Raw genomic sequence first — 13,559 nt, forward strand, 5'->3', positions numbered from 1 at the left:
AGTGGAGAGTGTGATATGACTTTCTCAGGTACTATGGTGCCTCACATTTGACCATGTCCCCTGGAGGGGGAGACCTGGTGGCACTCAGAGGAAGGACAGCAGGTAGCCAAGAAGAGACTTGATACCCTATGAGAATATATAGGGGGAGGTAATCCCCCTCAGGAACAGTCATAGGGGAGGGGAATAATGGGAAAATGGGGGGGGGGGGAGGAATGGGAGGATACAAGGGATGGGATAAACATTGAGATGTAACAAGAATAAATTAATAAAAAAAAATCTTAAGTAGAAAAAAAAATTTAAAAAACCAAAAAAAAAAAAAAAAAAAAAAAAGAATGAGGGACAATACGTTTCTTGTTGGCAATGTTGAGTGTCCTGTGATGGCACAGGGCATTGCAATAGATCTGGGGAGCTTGTAAGAGACCTTGTCCAGCAACTGTTATAGCAGAGCACTCTTTAGCTAACCTATGTACCTGTTAGTTCATTCATTACATTGAATAGATTAGCTCATTCATGAAGCAGTCTTAGGCAACTCTTAAAGCATCTACCTCCTGTTACCTTATAGTGGGAAGTAAATTCCTACATGCATTTTATAGAAGACAAACCATGATCATACCATAAACCCTAACTCTGGCTCCTTGATTACAGGCATAAGTCACCATGCCAACCTCAGACACTCACATCTTAAAATTCCATACTCACAATCTCATGCATGCTAAGGTTGTAGGTAAGCCCCCACATCCTCATGTAGACCCACAGTGGTAGCTTTTCTGGTTAAGTCTATATTTCTCTCCTCTTAATTTGGCATCTCATGTCTGGGGTCTTTAGAGCAGTGCCACTTAAAAAAAAATAAGCATTGCTCCTTTAGGAACAAAATACTAGAATAAAGATTTGAATTTTTTGTAGTCCATGACTTGTATATGAACACCTACACACTTACACACTCACAAATATAAATTCCCATGTGTACACCCATGAGGTAAAACATTTTTCTATGTGATTTCTGACATTATTCCATAAACTTACAGCAACTTGGTGAGATAAACATTAAACTATTAAAATATACAATTGAATATTTCTGGTCCAATAGCTGGAGACAAATTCTTTGAAAACAATGAACATTTTTTCTCTGCTCTGATCTTTTTTTTTTTTAAATGTGCTTTATATCCCAATCACAGCCTCCCCCCTCCATACCTCCCAGTCCCTTCCTCCCTCCCTCTTCCCCCCAGTGAATGGTCTATGTATAGTCAGTTCCCTACTGTGGCATGCTTTTTCCTGGAGAAATGTAAGCAAGTGCTTGATCATTCCAGATGAAACAGACTAACAAAATGATTCCACAAAAGTCTAACTTGGTAAACCAAGGAGGCTATCAGAGTTGTTCTCAGGAACAAAGATGGTATGTTACTTGCAGGAGCAAGGGTTCCTCAAATGCACCTGCATTACAGAAACGTCCAGGTAACTCATAAAAGCCACATTTCTTGAAGGACAAAGTCCAATTTGTAGGCAATTCCACCAAAGACTCTCCTCTGTCTTAGTAATATTTTTATTGCTTAGATAGCTTTGGTGAAGAACCTTAGACTACTGAATTTTCTGAGGTTCCTTGTTCTATATAAATCTTCCTCCAGGATGGAATGTTTGAATTCTGTGGAAATAGCTAAAACACCCATACAGACACCAGGAATGCTGCTAAAATACAAATGAGACCAAAAAGTCCAATCACCCAATTGATTGAGGGAGCTCAGTTATCTTCCTGACAAAGACCCAACTCTCTGAAAAAAAGCAATAAAGTCCACCTTGTCCTCATTCTTCTCCACCCACTCCCCTCCCACAGGTCTTCAGAAACATTAAACTCCTCTCAATTTTTCCTGGAATATTTTTCTATTTTATCTCCCTCTTTTATCATACTGTTTCCTCAGTACCCTCCCCATCTCTGCTTTGTAGAAAACTTCTCTTCAGAGCCCAACTTGGGCACATTGTGCCCTCCCCAAATTCTAGAGTTGCTTCTCTCCAGCCAGAGCTCAGTGGTGTTCTGTAGAGTGGGACAAAGTGCTAGATTCCTTGCTGCTTTGGGCTTTATGCTTTGGTTTCTCCTATTAAGCTGCGATCTCTGTGCTGTCAAAGGCTGTTTGACATTTACTTCAATATTCCATTTAAAAAGAAAAACATGTTTCCTGAAACATAGTAGGCATTCAATAAATATGTATTAAGGGGTTCTACAAATTAGATATGGGAACTAAAGTTGGTTTCTTGAACCCCAGATCAGTGTCCTGCTCTAGCCTGGCTAATTCTTCATTCGATTTAAAAATTCACATTAACCAACTAGACATTATTGATTGAGAAAAACATGAAATTTGTTATAATAATAAAAATTTTTCTGAATCAGTTCTGTTTGAAAAATAAAGCATGAATGTAAAATAGAATTTGATATTTATAAACTTAATATCTATAATTTTGAGATTTCTATGTTAAGAAATAATTATAAAATTCTCATTTTTCTCCTACCCAAAAACTTTGTTCTTATTTCAAATAAAGCATAAAGAATAAACTGTATGCATTCAGCTGTATCAGGAATCAGTAATAAATATATTCCATTTCCTGAAAATAAAAGTGTCTAAAATTAAATACTCAGATCACTTGAGGGTTTAGCAGATAACAGTTACAAGAGAGTCCAGAGGAATTTCAAAGACCTTAGGCAATGATAATGCTGGCACATTTGTATAGGAATACACATTGATTGTATAGTTAAGTCTCATTGTCTGATAGACTGAATTTAGAATTACCTAAGAGACACACCCATGGGTCTGTCTACAGGGGACTTCCAGAAGACTTTAACAGAGGAAAGATGACCCACTGATTAACCAGCCTGCCTCTATCTTATGCTTGAAAGCCATCTTATAGCAAAGAAAAACTAGACTGGTTCCTGTTTATGATTAAATCTATTTCTCAATGATTTTGCTATGCTCCACCTGTAACCTCAACTCAAATGGTTCTGACCTGCCTCTTCCGGAAAACAGCAATCATGTCTCTCTTTTAAAAGGTTATTTTGATCATCTGTTGTTATATCCACTTTGTTATGACTACCTTGCTATGACTACCCTGCATCCATGTCATTGTTTCAGAAGGTTATTATGACCAACTAGTTCTGCTCATATTCTGCTTTTGTAATCCCACCTTTTTGATTGCCAAACCCTCCATTTAGAAACTCCCTATCCTGAGCTATAAAAACCATATCTTCCCAATATCCAAATCTGATCTCTTGAACTCTGCCTTTAGAGGAATACAATCCATGTACACACATTTTTAAATGCTTGCCTTAATTAATAATTTGGTCATGATTTAGGACTGTGGTCTTTCTCCTCACCTCTGTGGGATTAACGCCACCCAGAATATTGTAGCACAGTGGCATAAGCTAAGATTCTGGAGTGAGTAAAAAGAAGACCCTGTGGTGAATACCAGCATGCACCTTTCTGCTTTCTAACTGGATAAAATGTGGCCTTCCACTCACATGTCTGCCACCACGGTGGGAGACATTCTCACCTCTATACGTTCTAAAGCATGAAGGACTGTACTGGCAAACCCTGAGCCAAAATAAACTCTTCCTTAATCAAACAGGTTCTGTTATGTATCTTGCTACAAAGAAAAAATAACTAATACAAATTAAACATTAGTTTTTAAATGACCAGATCTGTTGGCTCCGAGCCAGAGCTGCTGCTCGCTGCGTTCTGGTGATGAAGGATGCCAGTCGCTGGTAGAATGCTACTTGGGCTACAAAGACTGTAAGAGGTTGCCATAGATCTATTGCTGGTACAGGATTTGTGAACTGGAAACAGCAGACAGCATAGCTGCCCATGAATGAGGCTGGCGCAGGATGCACCCCACCACATGCATGTGAGAACGTATGCCCCTGCAGAATGGAAGGCTTTTCAAGTTGACAGATGACTCAGTGGAAGTGCCACAAAAGCTTGCTGCAGGCTGTTCACACTGCAAGATTAATTAAAATACAATTTTGACAAATTCCATAGTGTTAATTTAAGACAATTCATTTAATTTTAACTCACTTATATAGAATAACAGATGGCAAATTTTATAAAGTGATTAAATGCTTTTATAACAAAGATTTGCTAATTTTAAAGCACATGGGCACTAAATGAACTTGTTCATCCTTTATTCTTCACTCTCAACAAATATCAGGACTATATTACAAAATAAAACTAGTTCTATAATAGGTGTTGGCAGATGGTGTCCTTTCCATTAGTATACCATCTTTAAGTAAGTCACTTCACTTATTTGTGCCTTAGTTTTCTCATTTATGATGTGAGAAACATCAACTCCAGCAAGTCTCTCTCTCTCTCTCTCTCTCTCTCTCTCTCTCTCTCTCTCTCTCTCTCTCTCTCTCTCTCTCTCTCACACACACACACACACACACACACACACACACACATACAATTCATTTAAAGTCATTTTTTATTGTGATAGTAACATTTATTGAAAATGCTGCTCTGAATGTCTAAATTCATGATTTCAATTAATCACCTTAGTATACATCCATTTCACAGAGAGGTAAACTGAGGTAGAAAAATATTTTTTTCAGCTGCTAGGTAACTTGTCAGTCTTTGGCAAAAAGACTTTTAAGCACAGAGAGAGCGAGCGTGAGAGAGCGAGACAGAGACAGAGACACAGAGAAAGACAGCGACAGAGAGAGACAGAGACAGAGACTGTGCCTTAGACAAGCCTTTCTCCCACCCTCTTACCCTTGCTAACTGTAGAAAACAAGGTACCTGTACACATGGTCATCCCTTATTGCTGTTTTTGCTAACAGCCTTATTCAATAGCACATCATCCTGGACCAGAGCCAAGAACAACAGAAGCAACATTCCAAGCTGCTGTGAATGGCTGTGACAACTGTTTATCCACATGTATATTCATATGATGACTCTGACATAGCAGTTACCACACCTATTGCTCTGCATGTATGTTTTTGCTTCACATGTATGACAGGTGTTCAGGGGTCAGAGGAGAGTATTGGATTTCCTGAAACTGGAGTTACAGATATGTGTGAGCCACAGTGTAGGTGCTGGGAACCAAATCTAGGTTCTCTGAGGGAATACCTTGTGGTCTTAATCACTGAGCCATCTCTCTAGGTTGTGTTTGTTTGTTTTTAATGGTAACATTTAAACTTGGTTTATTTTTCCCTTCGAAGGTTTAAGGCATTCCTGATTTATAAGCCCTAATGAAACTTGTCATGATTTAGGAAGAAAATATGGATAAATTGTTGAAATGTTCCTGGGAGAATACATAGAATACTTTCAGATGCAGATTTAAATTCATCCTATTTCTGAGAAGCTTGTACCTTGAAGCCAAACAGTATAACGTGAGGAAATTAACAAATCCCAATGAGTTTAAAAACAAAAACGTTCTTGTCATCTAAGGAAAGGCATTTTCTGTTTTAAATAAACAAAACAAAAAAGAAACATGCAGATAGGGTGTGTCCGATGCTACCTTGCTACCTCCTGAGGCATGTTCCCAAAGATGCTTGACTTTTACTGAGCATATGTGTCAGTTCAACTTCAAGTCCCATTCACCAATCAAAACCTTGGTTCCAAATGGCATAATGATAAGCAGGAAGCGTCTTGGCTGATGAGACACCAGAGAGCATCATTTAGGACTTCATTCCCGAAATATTGTAGCCCTGTTTCTACCAGTGAGTCTTATTCTGCAGTTCAGGGCTGTGAAACGCCATGTGTACATGGCACGCATGATCACGTGAGCTGTTTTGTGTAACAGTGAACACCACAGCCCCAAGTACACTGCATGTGGAGACCAGTTATCCAAGTAGCAAGGGCCTCCTGCACATAGCTACCTGTGCTTTCAGGATTCCATGTATGTCATATGGAGTTAAGTCTCTTCGGGGGCATTTGAGGACCACGAGATAGTAACATGTCAGGTAGTATTTAACTCTGGGCCAGCTTCTATCAGAGGCAGCACAAGAAACTGCTGGAGTTCATCTTGCTCATCTGGAATGGGGAGCACAACCTCTGGCTCATCTGTCCTATGAGGTGTGGGCATTCTTTACAGAGATCCACTCAATGGTGCTCCTGAGCATGGACTCCTCCTTATCTGGTGTTCCCCACACATGATATGAGAAGTATTCTAGCATCTGCTGCTTCCCACACCTTAGCCATGATGCTTGTGTACCGCCCCCCTTTTCAGGATAATTTCTACTCAGCTCTTAGGTAAAAAATAATACAGCCATTTCTCCCTAAAGTGTCTTTTAGAACCCAATTCTAATCTAGAGTTTCCTCTACTTGTGCCACATAGCCCACAGCACTGGCCATGCCACAGTGGCATCCTTCTCTACTCCCTGCTACTTGAAGGCAGGGGTGGAGTTCATCTGTGCTTGTCACCAGAATCTCGTGGATGCATGGGTGCTGTTGCAGTGAATGATCGTGAGTCTGGAGCTGTTTTAATTGCTTTCTGTGTTTCATATAAATTACCTAAATTTACCCTTTAAATAACTGTATAGAGGTAGTGTGATTATTATCTTGAGTTTGAAAAGTGGCCCAGGGCTTGCAAAAACAAAATAAAAATGCAGACAGTTTGGATACAAGGATGTGTTCTTTCTTCAGCCCTTGCCCAAAGAAAAAGCTACATGTAGTTGATGAGCAAATGCTAGGATGAAGGTTCAAATTCGTAAATGCATTAAACTCTGCAACCTGTCATCCAGTAATCAGACTGGATCTGCCACCAGGAGGGCTGCCCACCCTTGCTATGGCGCCTCTGCTTTTGACGTTCACCAACAGCCCTCGAGCTCCAGGCCACATATACATCTGGGCTTCATCGGCTTTTCAGGTCTATGTTCTCATTGCACTGCTCTAGGACAGTGTAGCATAGGTCTCACCACTTCCAGGGGAGGTCTGAGTCAGAATATCACCTCCGTCTGGCATGCGCATTGGCATGCTGTGCAGAATCCAGCCCGAACAGCCACTACAGTGCTTCATGTGTCTTTTTAATTTATCTCCTTCTTTCAAAAAGGCTGCGAGCTACTCTGGGGCAGAGACTACATCTAATTTTTTTTCTCTACACACATTTCTAGTGTAATTAAGCCTGACACTAAAGGACACACACACACAGAGATAGATACACACACACACACACACACACACACACACACACACACACACACACAGCTTGCCATGTGAATGAACAGGGAATTTTCATCATTATAGAGGAAAGGAATGTTCACTGAATGTCTTCCAGTCAATCCTTCAGAAGCCAGACTGTTTTTAATCATCACACAAATGTGATGGAATACATAACAAGTACTTTCTCTACTCTTCCCTAAAATCCAATCCCTGCTGCCTAGTAGAGAAGAAATGGGCTGAATTGGTTTCCTTTCTATTTCTTTTTTTTTTTTAATTTATTCTTGTTACATCTCAATGTTTATCCCATCCCTTGTATCCTCCCATTCCCCCCCCCCATTTTCCCATTATTCCCCTCCCCTATGACTGTTCCTGAGGGGGATTACCTCCCCCTATATATTCTCATAGGGTATCAAGTCTCTTCTTGGCTACCTGCTGTCCTTCCTCTGAGTGCCACCAGGTCTCCCCCTCTAGGGGACATGGTCAAATGTGAGGCACCATAGTACGTGAGAAAGTCATATCACACTTTCCACTCAACTGTGGAGAATATTCTGACCATTGGCTAGATCTGGGAAGGGGTTTAAAGTTTACCTCCTGTATTGTCCTTGGCTGGGATACAGGGGGTCCTAGAAATCTACAAGTAGAACAATATGATAGGCAGATTTGGGCCCAGGGGTCCCACTCAAACTAAGGTTCCTTTCTATTTCTATGATAAGCCCCATACTCAAAAGAAATCAGGGAGGAAAGAGTTTGCTTAAAGATTAGTAGACCCATGGGGGCTTACAGAAACAGAAGCACCAAGCAATGAGCATATATAGATGGACTAGGCCCTCTACACATATGTAACTGATGGGCAGTTTGATCTTCATGTGGGTCCCCTAGTAAGTTGAGCGGGTGCTGTCTAAGGCATGAACTTGTTGCCTACTTTCGATCACTTCCCCCTAACAGGTCTGCCTGGCCTGGCCTCAGTGGATGAGGTTGAGCTCAGTCCTGATGTGACTTGATGTGCTGGGATGGGTTGGTGGAGGGGAGTGCCACTCTTTTGAGGACAAGGGGTGAGGTATAAGGGAAAGAGGGTGGAAGAGAGGGACCAGGAGGAGTGGAATGAGGGGGCTATAATTGGGATGTAAAGTGAATACATGAATTAAAAATAAATTTTTTTAAAAGAAAAGAAAAACATTACAGCACATCATTAAGTGATGCTACCAGTACTCAAAACAGGAACCTGGTGGCAGAAATTGAAGTGTAGGACAGACATGTAGGAGTGCTACTTCCTAGTTTGCATCCATGGCTTGTTTACTCATGCAAGGCTGGACCCCTTGCCCAGGGATGGCACCACCTGCACTGGATCGGGCCCTCCCACATCAACCATTAGTCAAGAAAATTCCCCATAGATAAGTCTCATGGAGGTAATTCATCAACTGAAGTTCCCTCCTCCCCAGGTGAACTCTAGCTTACATCAAATGGACAGAACTAACCAGTGCACAAGCACAGAAGCATGACATCACTGCTCATGGGAGGTAGAAGATATGAGTACGTTAAATGAAGGCTAAATCACCTGCTATTTGGGGCTGCTCAGGAGTATAGCACAAAGCACATCAATGGAAAGGGACTGGTTATAGGAACAACCCACCATTTTCTTGAGAAAATGATGCAGTAAAGAAGAAAAAATTTTGTTTACACTTTGGAGGCTGACATTTGGGCATCTCAGGTTGTGGTGGTTTGAATGCAGATGTCCCCATGAGCTCCTAGGGAATGGTATTATAAGAAGGTGTGGCTTTATTGTAGGAAGCATGTCACTGTGGGGTGGGCTTTGAGGTTTCTAAAGCTCAAGGAAGATGGAGTGGCTCACTCTTTCTTCCTGGTGCCTGTAGATCCAGATGTAGAACTCTGACCTCATGCTCTAGCGCCATGTCTGCCTGCACGCTGCCGTGCTTCCCACCATGACAATAATGGGCTAAACCTCTGAACTATAAGCCAGCCCCAATTAAAGGTTTTCCTTCACAAAAGTCACAGTTTGTCCTGCCTGCAGAGTGTTGAGGGGATGGGATCCTAGAAGAACTGTCATCAAAGAGAAGCTTCATCCAGCAGCTGGTATGAGCAGATGAGGAGTACCACAGCCAAACATTAGGCAGAGCCCAGAGAGTCCTGTGAAGAAGAGGAAGGAAGGATTGGAGGAATCAGAGTGTTCAGCGATGTACACAAGAATATGGCCCACAGAATCAACTGATTGTGATTCATGGGAACTTGGGAGGTCAGGGAACCTGTAGGTGTCTGGCCTAGGTCCTCTGCATATATGCTATGATTGAGTAGCTTGGTGTTCTGGAGGACATCCTAACTGTGGAAGCAAAGGCTATCCCTGACTCCTTTGCCTACTTGTGGAACCCTATTCATACTACTGAGCTGCCTTGTCCAGCCTTGATGTGATGCTTTGTGCCTGGTCTTGTTGTAGCTTTTTATGCCCTGTTTAGTTGAGGTCCTGCATGGAGGCCTGATTTTGTGAGAGAAGTTGGGGGCAGGGAAATCTCTTGGGAGGAGGGAAGGCTGTAGAAGATATTGGGGGGAGGGATGTAATATATGAGGAAAGAATTTTAAAAATGTAAAAAAAAAAGAAATTGTCTCAGTCGTGGTCTCTCTGCACAGCGATACAGCCCTGAGGTGCAGGTCTAACTGCTCACTATTATGATCTGAGGTACATAACTCATCCTTTCTCCACCTTAGACATTATATTTTAAGAGTATTGTTTGAAGGAATATTGCAAATATAAACATGCCGCAGATGTACCAAATGTTTCAGTGTTTTATATTGTCCCTCAGCCTGGAAAAGCCCCAATGGAAAAGGATGTGTTCAGTCCCTCCTACACACTGATGCCTGTAAGCCAAGTACTGAGAAAATGAGTCTGTCTGTGGATCCATCAAATGACACTGCAATTTACTGCATATGAGCCATCCATTTTAGCTGTGCCTCTCTAATGTACCATTGATGTTCAATAAGTTTTTGACATATGAAAGCACAAATAAGTAGAATGACCATTGATGAGGCATGACACAGTCCTGCTCCATCCCCCATGTCCTTCTTCTACAGCATAAATGTGAGTTGTTCCAGCGGCTGCTTGACTAAGTAAATATTTCCCCAGCAAAGCATACGTTTATTCTCTTGCGTTTCATCCTCTGTTTACTTATTCATAGCCTATAAAAAAGCTCTCTTAGCTGCAAACATTCCAGGTTCTTCATTACATTGCCCAACGTGGGAGGTTGTTTTCCCTCTCGTGCAGCACCTTTCTCAGTGTGTAAAAACATTCTAGAAAATACTTGTAGAAGTTTATCACCGTGGGCCACTGAGATGGCTCAGTGAGGAAAGAACTTGAAGCCAAGACTGAAAACCTCAAGTTCCATCCTTGGGACCCTCGCGGGGGAGGGAGAGAACCTGGTATGACAACTAGAAGGTGTCCTCTAACCTTCACAGGCTTACTGCTGCCTGTGCCCCCTCCTTCTACACAAGCATGCAGAATGAATAGAAATTTTATAAAAAAGGAAACTGATACAAAAGATAATTACTACTGATTTTGAAATAATTCAATAGGAGCAGAATGATCCTACACCCCTTGAGAACCTCAGAGATCAATGGCTTTCACAGAACCTCATCAGAAATAAACACCACTACCAGGAGGTCCATGGAAATCAAATGGCCAGGCATCCCTTCCCAGATGGGGAATGAGCTCCCCTTTTTCTGCCTGCTGACCAATTCTATGGATCCACGTTACTTGCATGACCTCTGTTTTCATTGTCTACCCCTATCATCACCATTACCTGTTCTCTCACATTTTCACTTACACTCCCTTCATGATTGGTCCAGAAACCTGAAATCGTCTTAGCATCTAGTCCCTCCTCATCCTCCCTCACACTCACTTCATCATCCCAAGTTGATCATTGTGCCTCACTATCTATCATTGACCATGTCTTCTTTCCCTGACTCTTGTGTCTTCCATAACTACATAACACATGCCATTCTACCACATCCATGAATTTATGATATGGTTAATTTTACCATTTCCTTCCCTTGGGGCATCTCTTTGAGTGGGATATTAAAACATCCTTTAATTAAACTTCTCTGCCATTCATTTTGCTTCTTCTATTCTTGCATCATATTGATTCTAATAGTATCATCTTTCTAAAACAAATTGGAGACTAATTGCCTTAATATGACCTATAGTTAATTCTCAAACATCTTAACATGATACCTTGCACTCCTTTAAACCTAATCACAATCTTTTCATTGTTTATCTATTACCACTTGCACCTATAGATATATACCAAAATATTTCTTGCTCTATACCTGCCTTGTGATGCTTTCTGCTGATATAATAGTCCAAGGCTAAGTAATTTATAGAGCAAGAGGGTTATCATGATTTTTATGGCTGGGATATTTTGGAACATAGTCTCTAGCTCAAGATCAGTTTGTGGTGAGGGCCTTCCTATTGGGTTATGGTAGAGGATAAGGTCTCTCATGAAACATCAAGACTGTCACCTTCTGTGGTTGTTTGAGTAATATGTCCCCATAGTCTCAGGCATCTGAATGCTTGGTTCCAAATTGGTGGCATTGTTTAGGAAGTCTTAGGAGGTGGGGCATGGCCTTATTTAAGAAAGTCCATCACTGGAGGTGGGCTTTGAGAATTTAAAGACTCATGCCATTTCTAATTTGATCTGTTTAATGCTTACTGTTCATGATGTGATTTGAGCTCTCAGCTGCTGCTTCAGCTGCCATGCCTGCCACTGTTGCCTCTGCTGCACCATCATGGACTCTAACCTTCTGGAACCATAAGCCCAAATAAACTCTTCACTATATAAGCTGCTTTGATCATTGTGTTTTATCACAGCAATAGAAAAAGTAACTAATACCCTTTCATAACAAAGCACTCTTATTAACCCATTAGTCTACTAATCCATGAATATGTTAATCCGTTCATAAGGGAAGAGCCTTCATGATGGAATCACCCTTCCCAGAAGGTCCCACCACAGATCATGACTTAGGGATTAAGTTTAAAACACACACATACCTACCATAGCAGTATATTCACACATTGCTCTTCCACTGTCTTTTCAGGCCCAACACAATTATCACCTCCCATTTCATTTAGCATCTCCATATGGCTTCCAAATTCATAAGCCATTATGTGACTATGGGAACCTTCAGGTTCTGTGTTCTTTCTGCTGTTCAACTATTTTATTACCTTTAAGCAACAATTTTGACTTTTAAAAATGGACCCCAGTAACTAAAGTCACATTCTCTTAAAAGTGCATTTATTGAAGAAAATGTTCACCAGCTTAGCAGATGACCCATTGGGATCAAGTTCTGTTGAGAGGGAGGTACTAACTCCTATTCAGTAAGTCTTGTGCTGAAAACTGAAGGAAAGCATGTGAAGCTAAAGGTTCATTCAACATGTAACTTTATAACTCAAATTGGGCTAATTCACTTCCTTATTAGAAAGTGCAAAACATGGATACCCTGGAGGACTGACAAATCAGCCAGATTATTCAGACTTCTGACTTCAGACTCTATGGGAAGAATGCTTCTTTCTCTTGAGCACCAAGAAAGAAGTGCCCAGGGAGAGACTGGTCCCAACACTACCCAGTGTCCTTGTTCTTTCATTGACTCTCATCAGTCATGGAGACTTGCATGGTACTGCCATTCACTGCTGAACACAGCATAGCCAAGTTAGTTTAGAAAATACCTACAAGACTCTAGTGAAATTCCAACAAGTCACGATATTTAAAGATTCTTAGAGAAGGGAGAAAGTCCTTCAGCCCTTAAAATCAGAGAGAGGATCCACCAGATACTTAAACACTATTAATCATACATGGTACCTAAAAGACATATGGATGTTTATTCTCTCTATAGTTGTATTTACATAAAGCTTAAAATTCAGTTTTTATTATTCTAATTCTTGCTTGGAACATATGCCACAGCTCATAAAATATTTACTCTAAGAACATAGAGCACTCTTGGTAGATGAATAAATATTGAGATAAGAATCCAGTTATTGTAAGTAGCCTTCACCCAGAGGGTTAGTTTTATTGGTTCTGCTTTTTATTGGTATGCTTCACCATCTCCCAGGGTAAGAGACTGTTAGGTATATAATCCTGATGAGTTCTTTGGAACATATGGAGCTCTGAGGGTTTTGAGGTCAGGAGCCATGGCCAAAAGGATATGGTCAATATACAACATACATGGTAATTATATTGCATTGAGGTCAAGTTTCTTATTATAGCATCATTATTTATCTGAATGTCCCTTAACTGGACAGTCTATAAAATATGACAGAAAGGAAAGATTATTTTCTATGGTGCTTTAAATAACTAACAGAAAAGTTCATATTGGGCTATATTCTTCAGGATTCATATCATTAGTGATAAGATCTGTGAG

Source organism: Acomys russatus, chromosome 1, assembly GCF_903995435.1.
Source record: "Acomys russatus chromosome 1, mAcoRus1.1, whole genome shotgun sequence".
Taxonomy (NCBI): domain Eukaryota; kingdom Metazoa; phylum Chordata; class Mammalia; order Rodentia; family Muridae; genus Acomys; species Acomys russatus.